A 13876-nucleotide genomic window follows, 5' to 3' on the forward strand; every position below is an offset into this window, starting at 1 on the left:
GTCCCATCGCCGCCGCGTGAAAGCGACGACAAACGCAGGTGGCCAGCACCTTGAGACTTTTTGGAGCCTGCCACTCGCCACTTCCCTTGATCTTCCTGGGTCAGACGCTGCTGGGACGCCGCGTCTCCATCATTCAGGCGTCGCTTTACTGGCGTAGTTTCGACTGTATTCATGTCCGAAGTAGCGTCGCAGCCAATGACTGGTTCAGGCTTGTGTTGGGTTTCCGTCCAAGTCGAACGCCGTTGCGTTGGAGTGCACATAACCGTATTTTCATCTGTGTCTTGCTTAGGTGTCTCCATCTCTCTCTCGCTGGTCGCCACTGCATGAGACACCTCCACTCCTGCCTTCGACGCCGTGGCACTCCCTGCTTCCTCTTCATCCATCAGCAATTCAGTGTGGTCGGCATTTATTGCTCGACTTGCTGCACTGGCACAGGAGCGAGTACAGTCCGCCTGCTCATGCCCAAAAGCGCGACAACCAGCGAACCTGGGCACCCTGCAGTCGCGACGAATGTGTCCAGTGTTCCGGCAACGCAGGCACAGCGGCGCTCTTCTTGGCATGACCAACAGTGCCGTGCCGCTCCCGAGACGCATCTGGTGGGGTATGCAATCCGTAGTAACGCCTTCTTTAGGTAATAGCCGAACGAATATTGTGGTTGACTCAACTCCTTCGAAGTCTTCGTCTCTCCACTTGTCGCTGATGACTTCTTTCACTTCACCGTACTCCCGGAAAGCACGCCGTACAGTCTGTGCGCTGACGTCAAAGGCTACCCAATGCAACTTGAGACGCACTTCTTGCCTCTCTGGTTCAACGACGACGCAGCGTTGGTCTTTCACGGAGAGTAGGCCAGCGTCTAGAAGTGTATTCTTGGCCTCATCTGTCCTCACGTTAAGAAGCCAGACGTGCGACATCTGATACGCTCCTATGCCGCTCACTTCTTGAATGATGCCTAGTTCCTTGAGCGGCTTTCGGAAGTCATTATTCCCGTACGGACGCGCTGCGATGTCGCAGTGTGGAACCAACGTGTGTCTGAGTCCTTCTACTGTGGGCAGCGGTGGCAGAATTAAGCGGTAGTCCTTGGGAAGTGATGTGCACGAGAAACCACAGCCAGCGTCGGCCGCTGTAACAGCTCTTGACGAGCCTGCCATCTTGCGTCCGCACGCGTCGGTGACCAGAAGCAGAATGTCAAGCCCACGCTTCTTCTTGTGAAAACAGTGAAAAAACTCCCTTTCGTTGTAAGAGGTAAGCAGCGCGAAAAACGAAGACAGAGAACTAGAAATACACAAGATAAGCGCGTACTTTCAACTGAAAAATTTTATGAAGGAACCTGGTATATATGCAACTATGATATGTATGCATGATATATATACATGATCTATACAAAACGTGATATACATACAATATAACTCTTTTCTGCCACCACAACCAGCTGATAAATAAATATTTGAAGCCTACAGAATTCAAAAAGCAGGAAAAAAGGGCGTCAGTGAACCGTCAATCTCTCTCTTTGATAACGAAGTATCACTTTTAGATTATCGCAAACAACGGTGTCAAGGCAAGATGCCTCGTCTCTACACAGTGGTGTCTTTAGGTTCTTTAGTTTGTTTAGTTTTTTCGCCATGCAAGAGCACCACGAATAACTGTATGTATATGATGTTTCTTCAATAAATGTTTCAGTTTAAAGTCAGCGCTCGTCTTGCGTCTTTCTAGTTCTTTGTCTTTGTTTTTAGCACTGTTTACATCTTACAATGAATTGTTTTTAACTTGCCCAGTTTTCAATACTACTCAGATCTTCCTCTGTTTGAAAATGCAGTGAAAGTAACTTTCATGCTTCACAAACACACCCGTTCTGTATATATGCGTCACAATGCAACATCAAATACAGCAATAATATTGCGTGTTCAAGCATTCATTGCCAACGGGCGTCAGAATATGTGATTATCAAGATAGCTCCGTGATTGAAAGATGGTACCCCACTAAAAAAGGCCCTACACCAATCCGCACCTATTTCCTTAAGGTTACGTAGAGGATGCAAAGCAAATTCGAAAAGGTTTCATGAAATAAGTGTTGGAAGTATTAACTAGAAACATAATGTCGCTATCACGTTCAATTACTCAAGGCGAAGCTTTGGGGTCCCCTAATTTTTAAATGCGAAGCATTTCTTGGCGAACTACCGCGAGTTTGACCGTATCTATCTATCTATCTATCTATCTATCTATCTATCTATCTATCTATCTATCTATCTATCTATCTATCTATCTATCTATCTATCTATCTATCTATCTATCTATCTATCTATCTATCTATCTATCTATCTATCTATCTATCTATCTATCTAGCTGCCTATGACTTTAGGCTCTCCTGGCTCTCTTGGCCGCTTGGATATGGGATCTACACCGTAAGTGGTATGGCGTAACATGACTGTACGACGAGTATAAGTGACAAGTCGTAACATGAAAATCATAACGTGTACGTTATGTGTATGTTGATTTACGTTTCGGAACCCTGCTGCTCCCGCAGTGGTTTCGTTCACATGATATCGCAAAACAGGTATGGCATGACATGACTGGAATGTGAACATAAGTGACAGGCCCTCACGTCGAAATAATGGCATGCGCTCACGTAAGAACATGAGTACATGCCATGCTCATAATGCGGTGGCGGTTGTTTCACTAGATTCACATGCACCTAACTTGGTATTGCGTGATATAGATGGATGATGAAGCTATTGGCCGCGAGATTGAGCAAAGTCGCCACCTGGCGGCAACTGGCCGAAACGGTGAAATGTTGATCGCTCCTTGCTTCGTCTGTTAGCCCCATCGTGTTTCTATGTGCACGTACGTCGTGCACGTTCTCAAAGTGTGGTTTGTCCAGTCGTGTCAACGTGAGTGTAACTGTTTCTACGCGTGGCTGAAATGACGTAAAAAATTATTTGGTCTTGCTCGGCTTCTAAGGCATTTTAATAAGATCGGCGAGTGCAACTTTTCAGAGCTGTTCATTGTCGTCGTACCCTTCATTCACCAGAATAATTTCAGAGTGGATACCGCTGTCTGTTTCAAGCATGCGTCGGCATATCGCAAAATGCTCTTGGCATCCTCCCAAACTTGATGACTAATAAATGATGTGTGAATGCAGCGTTTTATGGTGACTAATTTGCAAAGAAGAATAGACTCTAGGTCGTGGGCTGTTGGTCGCTGTACAACTACGGTACTGTAGTTTACAGATCACGCTAGGAGCCTAGTTGTGTTTATCTCGTCGTGGTACCCCTACATAAAAATATACTAACGCATAAACTGTGACATATCGGTAATTACACTGTACTTAAAACAGTATTACCTTGCACAACCGTGTGATTAGATTTAGGAACTCTTTGAAGAGCCCAGACGTTGAATATTATTGCAGACGGCATGCCTTAGATATAAAGAAGTGTGATTTAATTCAGAAATTTTTTTATTTTCATCAGCGATTGTGTAGCATTGTTAGTGACTGAAGAAAGGCAGTGGTCATTTTTTTTCTGAAAAAAAGAGATCATGCTCGTCCCATTAACCAGGCGTTTGTTGTATCGCTGTCATGCACGTACACCATCGATGAAAGCTTTCTGCTGAACTCTTATATAAATTTCTTTATATTCTTACTGGTGCAAGAACATGTGCGTACACGTCGTAAATGCAGTGTAGCGCGAGCGCCGTGAGCCACTAAGTTTTTTTGACGGGAATTAGTGACTGTCCCACATATCATAGTGAACAAAATAAGAAAAACAAATCATTTCCGCTTAAGGTGTGAACGGTGGTATTGAACTAATCGCTCAAACATGCGGGATTTCTACGATCTTTCTTCCTCTCTTTTTTGTAGTACGCAGAGTACAATCAAACATGTAAATAAGTAGTTCAGTCACACTACAGCCGTGCGTAACAGGTGGAACACAAGCTATTCCCATACAAACAAAACAGCAAAGGTGGGATTTAGTGCGAAAGCATGAAAGGAGTCACCCAGGGCGAGCATCCCTATGAAAGGCAGAATGCACTTTACTCGCGTGTGATGTTAACGTTGCATAGGCATCGTGCACCGATTCAGTACAGAAAAGCGTAGATAATAACAGTAAACAGTAGCCAACGCATATTTCCGCCGACAATGGGCTCAGACCGCACGCAACGAAGTGCCACTGCGTGTATTTGTACACTCGCCGTCGACCGCCTATCCACACTTTCGCGGCAACGCTGCTGCCACCTATAGCCCGATCTTGCTGCGAATATGACGGTGTCATGACCAGCAAGAGATGTTCTTGAACCATGTCATCCCCCCATAATAATTTTGTTCTACACCAGTTGAAGAAAGTCGTCGCAAGAACACCGAGACATAGGCATCTGATAAATAGATAGATAGATAGATAGATAGATAGATAGATAGATAGATAGATAGATAGATAGATAGATAGATAGATAGATAGATAGATAGATAGATAGATAGATAGATAGATAGATAGATAGATACGCTAAACGGCCTGCAGATTTTAGGGCATGCTCCACATTTATTATTTTTCAATGAATGTTCACCATAACTTGTTTTATGTGAATTTTGACAATTTTGATGAGCTATTTGAGACAGAGATGAAAAGTCAGGTGATATTATGTACATTACTAGTGAATATTTGTGGCGCCTTCTATCTTGATTTCAAGGTGCTTTCATTTCTAGTGGCACTAGTCGCGTTAGCGGAACGTCGCTTCATTTCTTGCATATTTGCAATATTATTCATGCTAGGTGACGAGAACATTCCTTTAAAGCGTACAGGCTGAAGGTAAGGATAACCTCAAGTGATTTTTTAGTGAGTAGTTATAAGAAATCTCACGTAGCTGACCATGAACATAGTTTTTTATAGAGAGATTCAGTAGAATTTCTGTTATGTGGAGCAAGTGTTAAATTTCAGTGTATTCATGGCACACTTTCCGCAGTACAGTATTATTTGAAGTCTGTGCAAGTAAAAACAGATAAGGAAATACTATGTTAAGGTTAGCGCATCGGTGCAAAATTTGATATAGGAGGAAGCGCGTGTGTAAGCATTCTTACTTGCTTTGTGCACGGGCCAGAAAAAAGATGGCTGCTTTTGTGCGACAATATAAAGATAGAAGAGGTCAAGGAAAGCTCTTGATCCCTTCCCTCATTTTTTTGTTGCGAAAAACAGCCATGTTCTTGTGGACTGTGCAGAAACATGAACTAGCCCAGAAAAAAGTACTTTATTTTACTTGATCTTGAAGTATACGTATAATCTCATTGCAGATTTGACAGAAGTTTCATAACTTTCACAACTGCAAATGCTTAGCCATCCAAAAACACTGCTAAGAAGGGGAAGATAGAAGATTGTGACGAGAAATTCATAAAAAGGAGGCAAGTGCTGGAGCTGGCGTTTTGACGACTGCAGTTGCATTTTTCAAGGGTTCAACAGGCCAAAACAATAATTTTCAGTCTTAAAAAAGACAAGTCGAGTGGTCGAAACGTGGGCTCCAGCATCCGCCTCCTTTTTACGAATATCTGCATTGCGTTGCCGTGTTACAACTTACCATCTTCTCGGCAATGATGACGCGTTGAACCACAATTCGAAAGCCGCTAGGAGCTCGGAATAGCAACGCTTCATGGCGGGCAATTTCAAGGTATAAAGGATGTCTTGTAGCATCTATAACTTCCCAGTCGCCCTCCAGCACCTTACCAGTCTGTTGCCACACAGAGGTTGCCCCAATCAGCGTGAACAACGCGGTAAAGGCTATTCCTGCTGCACAGAGAACGTGCATCCTGAAGCTCCCCGGTTTTTTTCACTCTGCGATCAAAATAATAAAAACGAACACATTCTCCCTGTAGTCAACATCGATGCAACGTCGATAAAAATGTCGATGCCATGTACTGAACGAGTCTTTACTTTATTCACTTCTATTATATCTACGCATTTCAAGAAATATTCACGACCTAATGCTCCACTGCACTAGATGGTTTATGGCCACATTTCGCGTAATTGCACTTCGCACGTGAAATGAATAGCAAAGTGCTTACAAAATATATTGGATGGTGTTTCTTCTATTTTGCGTGTAAAAGCCATCACCACAGAACTCCGCTATAACGTCTTTCACTGGACAGTCAAAGCAAATACGTATATCAGCCTGGAAACAGAGGGAATGGGGGGAGGGGGACAGAGAAACTCGCACAGCAGCGAAGAGCACTAAGGAGCATATGAATGGGCATGTTGGCAATTCATGTCTCACATATCAGACTAGAAAAGGACAACTACAAAAAGCGCTGTGTGCACGTCACCTTTCGTTATTGTCTTGGCGCTAATAAGTTAGAGATGTGCGAAGCACTGGTCTTACTGCAAACGTCTCACTTGAAATAATTTTGCAATTTCTGGTGCATTCTCTGACACCCGACCCATACAGGGCTTTTCCGAAGCACTTGTACCTGCATGCGACTTTCCACGTTCTCTCTGCGCCCAAACTTCAACAAGCCCAGCGCTGTTGCGGCTGATGAGGCTCTTGTCTTCAGCAACTAGCTGCACCTGCTCATCTTCACCATTACTCGCTTTGGCGCACTCGGTCATAAAGAACCTGGGAAAAGAAGCCTAATGTCGAAATCTTCAAGTCCGTAGATCTGCTAAATGTGTCACTACAACTTCTTCACGCAAACTCACCATATACGAATGCGATGGTTACATGAGACATACAGACTTCGTGTTTATAGATTTAAAGCACCCATGACAGCGAAAGATTTCTTCGGGACATTTAACAGTAATTTTTGGTTTCGTCTAGAAATCAATTAATTGTATCATAAGTGTTCTAACGCATGGTATAATAATTGGTAACGTTATCAGTTTCGAACAATTTTTCATGAGTTCGAAACGCCCATCTCAATACTGCAAGGAATTGACGCTCAAATTGCGGTTACATTGAAAACAGGGTTTTTGAATCGGGGAACCCCAGGACGGGGACGAAGGAAAAGATGCGGGTGCTTTTAGTCTGTATACTCCGCGAAAAAAAATGCAGTGTCGTCGTCAGGAGCCAAAAATATCTTGAGGGCAGCCAGATAACATTGCGAGAGAGGTGACGAGCAGTATCCCTCAGCGGGTGCCAGTCGCGGTATCATGGGTGTCCCACAAATGTTCTCCGGGTTCTTACCTCAGACCTAGATGAATTTTTTGGCAACTACGAAGCGTTTCTTTCTCAAAAATTGCATGTGGATTTTTTGGTGGCTTCGGGCTACAATAAGATGGTTGTATACATCTCTGTATTTAGTTTTGTTGTTATTTTTTATTGTTGTATGCATTTTTTCTGTGATCCGTTTGAACCATCAGTAGAATGGTTTTTGAAATGGGGGCATTGTAACAAGCGTTTGTTATTTTATTTTTGCTTCATTCGGTTTACAATGACAAAGACGGTCAGCAAAGCTAGGCACGCACCACGCCACAGTGTTAGCGAAGCTTACCGGGTAGATCGTTTTGTTAGTACTGCATGGCAGACGTGAACAGCCAAGCTTATTACACAGCATATGGGACATCCAGTAATAAGGCTAGAAAGTTTGATGCGCTATGTAAAAAAAGATGGCGCTTCCCAACGATGATCAGTTTGTAATGTGTTTCGTTCTGAGCACCACCAACAACTACCTTGTTCTACTTAACGACGACGTCACATTACTCTGCAAGACGCTGCTCTGCTCTCGTAGTGCGCCAGGATAGCTGAGTGGTTTGAACTGTCAAGGCCACATACGCGAGTGCGTGGTTTCGAACACAGGCTCGTGAAGAGCTTTTTTTCTTTGCGAATAATTTTGGCCTTTCTCTCTATATATATCGCTTTCTCTCTTTGTTTTCCAAAATCGTTCTCTCACCCTTCAGGGTTGTTACAGACCACGCTGCAAAACACTTCGCAGTACCTTAGCCCTGATAGACGATGGGAGAACGACAATATACGAGATGTTTATAGAATATCGCGCCGCTTAGCGGAATTCAGCAGCGTCATCTTTAGGATGATCAGAAGCAGATGCTCCCTTGTTTGGCTGTGCTAGCCTCAGTATTAAATCATTTGTAAGAAACTGACGCAAACCACGTCATATGCTTTGTGCATAAGTGATTATACTGGACCGTCCTTGACGCGATAAATATGATTCGTTTGCGCGAGACACAAAGTTTTCATGAAAACACTTGCAAACTTGCGCGTTCGAATATATTTCGCAGAGTAAACATATCAGCTTCGCAAGATTTTCTGCAGCCATGTTGGATAAATAAATGTTATCGTCTGAGCTTTGAAATTGAAACTCCCCACGTTTTACGTGCGTATAGCATTCGTGAGTGCTTTTGTAGTGCGTGAGTTATATAACATTAATTGTACGCGTAAAGTAGCGCCGAGTCACGACTTCTTTTTCCACACCTTAGCCAACGCTGCACCGCTTATTACCTAAGGTAATAAATGGCAGCACACTGAAAGTGATTCGCTTCGTGCCGGTTTTTGTAGCGGTGAGGGTGAATTGTTGTCCACGCCTGGAAAAACATTGTGAGTGACGCCATGTCAGTGTTGTGCAAGTGAGTGATGCGTTGTTGGTGTTATCGAAGTTGTTCGGCGGAGAGGATTCCTGAGATTACTTTGAGCTGTAGTGTTGAAAAACCGTCTTGACTTTGAAAATTTTTCACTGGACGTAAAACACACCGATAGTGACAGCAACGCTGAACGATCAGCTCCTAACTCACGAGCAGCGAGTTGCACGTCGCATTCCCTCATGCGTTTATGTTTTTTGACACTCGTAAGTCACTTTGATTGTATAATATTCCTTAGGAAGCTCAAAATAAGGACATGCCTTTTTTTGTGCATTGCATGCAGCGAAATAAAGTAGATATTACGGAGCTCCGCATGTTGGTAACATGCTATAGCTCAACCAGTGAAGCGAAATCCAATTACAGCAGTGGAATGTGCAGTCACAGCTGTTCTCCACGCCCATCTGCTTACTTCTACTGCACTTCGCCACTACCGTGCGAACGGCGTTGTTGTTTGACGGATTTTCACAATTTCGATGTTGCGCAAAGCGCACGCGTGTATTCCTGTCGGTATTCTTGTTACTATCGTGCTGATAAAACCTTCAGCATCCGAGTGCAATGAATTGCGCATCGTTAAAGTTATCGTGGCTGTGACAAAAGTGCTACCTAATTGGAAGTTAAATGCTTGTGTTTTGTTGAAAAAGACTGCTCCATGGTTCTTACAACGCAAGTAATGACGACGACGCAATATGTTTGCAAACAATCGCTATGTTAGATATTTGGTCCCATGCAGCCGCAATGGCATGCTACTCGCTAGTGACCCACTACCCCGGGAAATCAGTCTGGAAGACTGGGCACAAATTACCTCGAATTATCAATTGAAACGTGAATACGAGTTCGCACAGTCCCTGTTGTACGCACAGGGTAACGCAAGGCGCCGTTGATGCACGATGGATAAGCTGACGCCACCACCCTTCGCACTGCCGCTAGCAGTTACTATCATTTGGGAAAGTATTTTTGTGTGATATACATTCATGCGCCGACTAAGAGTTCATCCGGTGAAAGTGGCACGGCGCGTACATCCATGCGTTTCATACTTTTCTGTGCGAGTTCAAGGGTTGATCATTCTCCAGCAGCCATCTTTTATTGAACAGAACACCACCTATAGCCTTTGGGCATTGCAAATACAGTGTTCGAGATTGGTAGTACGAGCATTCACCAGTGGCACCGTCTCGGATTTTACTATATAAGAAAGTTCAGCAGCACACAATCGCTGTTTTCCGCTCACACAGGACAGATCTAAGGCGCTCCGTCGAAGCTTTTCCTCTTTCTCTATGCAATCATTCTTGTACCCAACAGGGTTGCTACAGGTCACGCGGAAAGCAAGCCAACTGCGTGGCTACTCAATCACGCGACGATGATTTTTTGAACAACAGGAATCCTTCAGCCACCTACATACAATCAGCGACTCCCACATTTTTACAATGTCATCCAGATGCGCCTGATTCAACCGTTCGCCACCCTCCCATCTAGACCTTTCCGCGCTAGTTCATCACCTAGCCTTCGTGTGTGCTTTGTGGCCATGCGGAAGAGAACTCATCACGTAGTGTCTTTCGACGGAATTCATATAATGTTTTGTTCAGTTGCTCACACGTCTGTGGGACGGCGTTCTGCATTCCTGGTGTTCGCAATGTTGGTGGCCACGCTGGCTCGGTAATAGATTAGGTGTTTTGAAATAGCGTGTCGCCGTTCAAGCTCTAAGTGGGCAACAAATGTGAAAGCGTAACTATGACACTACTGCACGCACCTACTTCAAAGCTCTCAACGCATGCACGCGATTTCCTAGCGACAGCGACAAGCGGCAGCGACAAACTTACTCCGTCGCGCTGTCCCGTCGCGACGGCCACAACCGTATGTTGGAGACAAAGTGTTACTGTTCCTTGAAAGAAAAATATCGCGTGCATATTCATACATTAGAAATAGAAGTATGAAAGTTTGTCGATGACAACAATCCAAATTTATTACTGTCTTATAAGACATGAGGAAGGCACAACAGCTTTTCGCGACCTTCTTTTTTCGCAATGTTTGGTTTACCACGACAGGCTTCCTAGATGCGTATGCTACGACGGCTATGATGCACTTCGCATGACAAGTTCACATTGCAGCAAACGACCAAATTGTCGCTTGCTAGAAAGGGTCGAGACATCAAAACAAACCTGCGGTGATGAGATTTAGGACAAACTACGGCCGCTCTGCCACTTTCCGCGTGAAATCAGGATATAAAGAAAGGTAGCCGATGCCTTGCATTCCTTGAAGTATGCGCGGGTAAGAAGCGTCGAGAGCTAATTGCATCTGAAGCGGCGACCAAGGGCGCAGCCATATTGCCAGAAATCGCCACGCTGGCTTCCGGGCAACAAGCGATCTTTTCTGGTTCCCAGAAATGCGTGACGCCACAAGCGCCTGTGACGGACGGGCCTCCGCGACAGCAAGTGTCGCCGTCAATGTCGTTTGTCGCTGTCGCGAGGAAATCGCGTGCATGCGGTTAGGGCTTTACGGCTTTAGAACGTGTGAGGCGGCAGCGGCATTGCTTCTAGCCATAAAGCAAGGAGCACTAAGGCACAAATATTATAGACATGTGGGATATTGGAGAGGGGAACGACAACGGCTTTTTTTGAGGAGCGCGCGATTGTAGCGGCATTGAAAGTATATAGATGCCGTCGGTGAATAAAAAAGGCGCGGCCGCACAGTTTCTCACACAGTCCCCAGGAATTGGCGTTCACACTCTTGCAGATTTGTCCCTCACTCTTGTTGAATATCTACCCAAAAATTCATAAATCAAACACTTGTGTGCTTTGCCCAAACTTTGCAAGCCTAGGTCACTTGCTGTAGCGTTGTCCTGGGTTACGGATTGACGAATACATCCAAGAGGAATTCTGCGCCTCCGCAATAATGATTTATAGGCACAAGTATATTGAATAAGCAATAAACTTTGTATCTTCAATGAATAATAGTGTGAATTGAACGGAACTATGGGCAGGACAACAGGCCTAGGATGTGGCAGACAAGCTAGGCTTATCTTTTCCGACGTGGTAGCATCCTGCTGCATGCTTCATCATGGCCCGGTGGTCCTAAATAAAGTTTTTCCATACCACGTGTTTTGAGGGCGAAGTAGAACACACGTCAAACGAAAAAAGTTTATGTACCTATAGCACATGCAAGTTTATGGTAATGATGCCTTAGTTCCAGATAGAAAAGACGGTGATGTTAAACAGCTTTTCTGTTATAACACGGTTTTCATAAGAAGCGGTGCCGTGGCACAATGAAGTTATTAGAAAATTGTGCGACAATTCCTTCCTTCTACTGAAGTATCGCATAATAGGGCGCTAACTGGTGAGATGGTGTTAAGAACTTGGCCTGACGCCAACAGTGCTGCGGCGGCCGCAAGAGCGGTCACAGCTTTTTTACCAGCCACTGGTCTCGAGGTGCGGCTGTGACCGTGCGCCAACCTGAAGGGGCTTTACATGCTAAGCTGGTAGATCTTCTTTTTCTGCCATGCACTTATTGCTGCTCATCATACCCAAGAAAGGTACCGGCTGCACTCGCAATAGCGGTAAACTGATCGTTGGAGCGTATGCAGAAGTGAGGGGGCTTTTTAGTGTTTTGTATGCATAAACAATCGACACCTTTGAGAATTATGCGCGCAAACCATCGCACAAGTCAGGGGTAATTACCAATACATGAAAAAGGCTGTTTCGTACTGCACTTAAAAATTTGGTCGTTATAATTGAGAAATCACTACGTACATTTCCTCTGCATTCATACACGCACCTGGAAGTCCAGAATAGCTCTCTTGGCACTGCAACAGTTAGGAAAAGCTTGCAATCGGTAGCGTGGCCCTAAATAATGCCACCACTAAAAACTTCAAGTACGAAGTCCAAATTGTTCGTTTCTTAGAGGAGGCAGCGAGCAGCCAGCTGCCGCAGATATATTCAAAAAAGCCGGCTGAATGCTTCACCCGCACCCATCAAAGAATAAATAGCCTCACTGCCACTCTTCAATCGTGAAGATTCTTTCAAACGGGCTTTCATATTCAGTGAGTAGCTTCAATGACTCGATGTGGTCTTTCAGGGGAGCTGCAAAGGGATTGAAAAAAAGGTCATATATATAGTACAAGTTTACACATGCGCATTCAGTGTAGCATTTGTTGATGCTTCTGTGTTTAGGATAAGCAGTGGCGATACGGTACAAAGGTTTCAAGTCCAAAACACAAATTCGCGGCCGACGTCCACAGGTGCAGCATGAAAAGTTTATTGCGTTGTTTAACGTTCCTTCTGAGCCTTTCTTATTCGACGATTCCTTTCGTCCTGTGTTTGTTTTCTTTTTGTCCACTGGGTAGGTTTAGTGGTTAAGGTGTTCGGCTGGTGACCCAATAGTTATGCATTACAACGCCTTCTTCATTTCTCTCAATGCCAGTGCAAAGGCGCGCGTATAAACGGAAGCCGTCGTTCCACCTTAGTTCAGGTAATGGTCATGATGTGACGGTGCATGAGAGGTCGCTGCATGCGCCACACGCGCTTCCGAGTGCGTTTCCTCGGAGATGTGATATGCGTGTTTCCCGCCACATTATAATACGTCTGCCAGATTTTTTCCTTCGTGCTCCTTTTTTGAGGCTCGAAGCAGCACTGCGCCTTGATGCTCGAAGCATCAAGGCGCAGCGCCTGACAGTGGCGTTGCAGTGACACTTCCCCATTGTTTGCCCACATCGCGCCATGATCGACGTCACGCTAACCGAAAAGACCGTATCTTTTATAGAACCAGCCGGACCGCCAACATAGTGAACAGGAGGAATGCAAGACGCACCCCACGGATCTGTACATAACTGAACGAAACGAAAAATTATTTCGCACGATTTCCGTCGTGAAGCACAGCGCGAGGGTCTTCCCTCCCTATTGACATCAAAGCACACACGAAGGCTAGGCAATGGGTGAGAGCAGGCGAGGGGCTAGAGAAGAAGATGGTGAACGGCTGGATCGGGCGCATCTTGCTTACATTGATGAAATGAAGAGGCGCTGCGCATTCGATCCCGGCCGCAATTTGGTGGAGCCGAATTGCTAGAGGCCCGTGTTATGTAGAAAATCAGCGCATGTTAAAGAACACCTGATTATCAAATTTTTCTAGGTTGTTCACTACGACGTTATCATAACGAAATCGTGCTTTTTGTGGTGTGAAACTCCATAAAATAGTATGTCTATTTTATTTTTGCTTCTGCTTGTCTGGGGGAAAGTGCAATTCATTTTGACCAAACTGTGTGGTGGGACGGGACATGAAGGAAGAAGTTACAGAAACAAGCACAGAATAAATACTGGTTTTTCAAGA

The sequence above is a fragment of the Rhipicephalus microplus genome, chromosome 6 (genome assembly GCF_043290135.1).
Source record: "Rhipicephalus microplus isolate Deutch F79 chromosome 6, USDA_Rmic, whole genome shotgun sequence".
Lineage (NCBI taxonomy): Eukaryota > Metazoa > Arthropoda > Arachnida > Ixodida > Ixodidae > Rhipicephalus > Rhipicephalus microplus.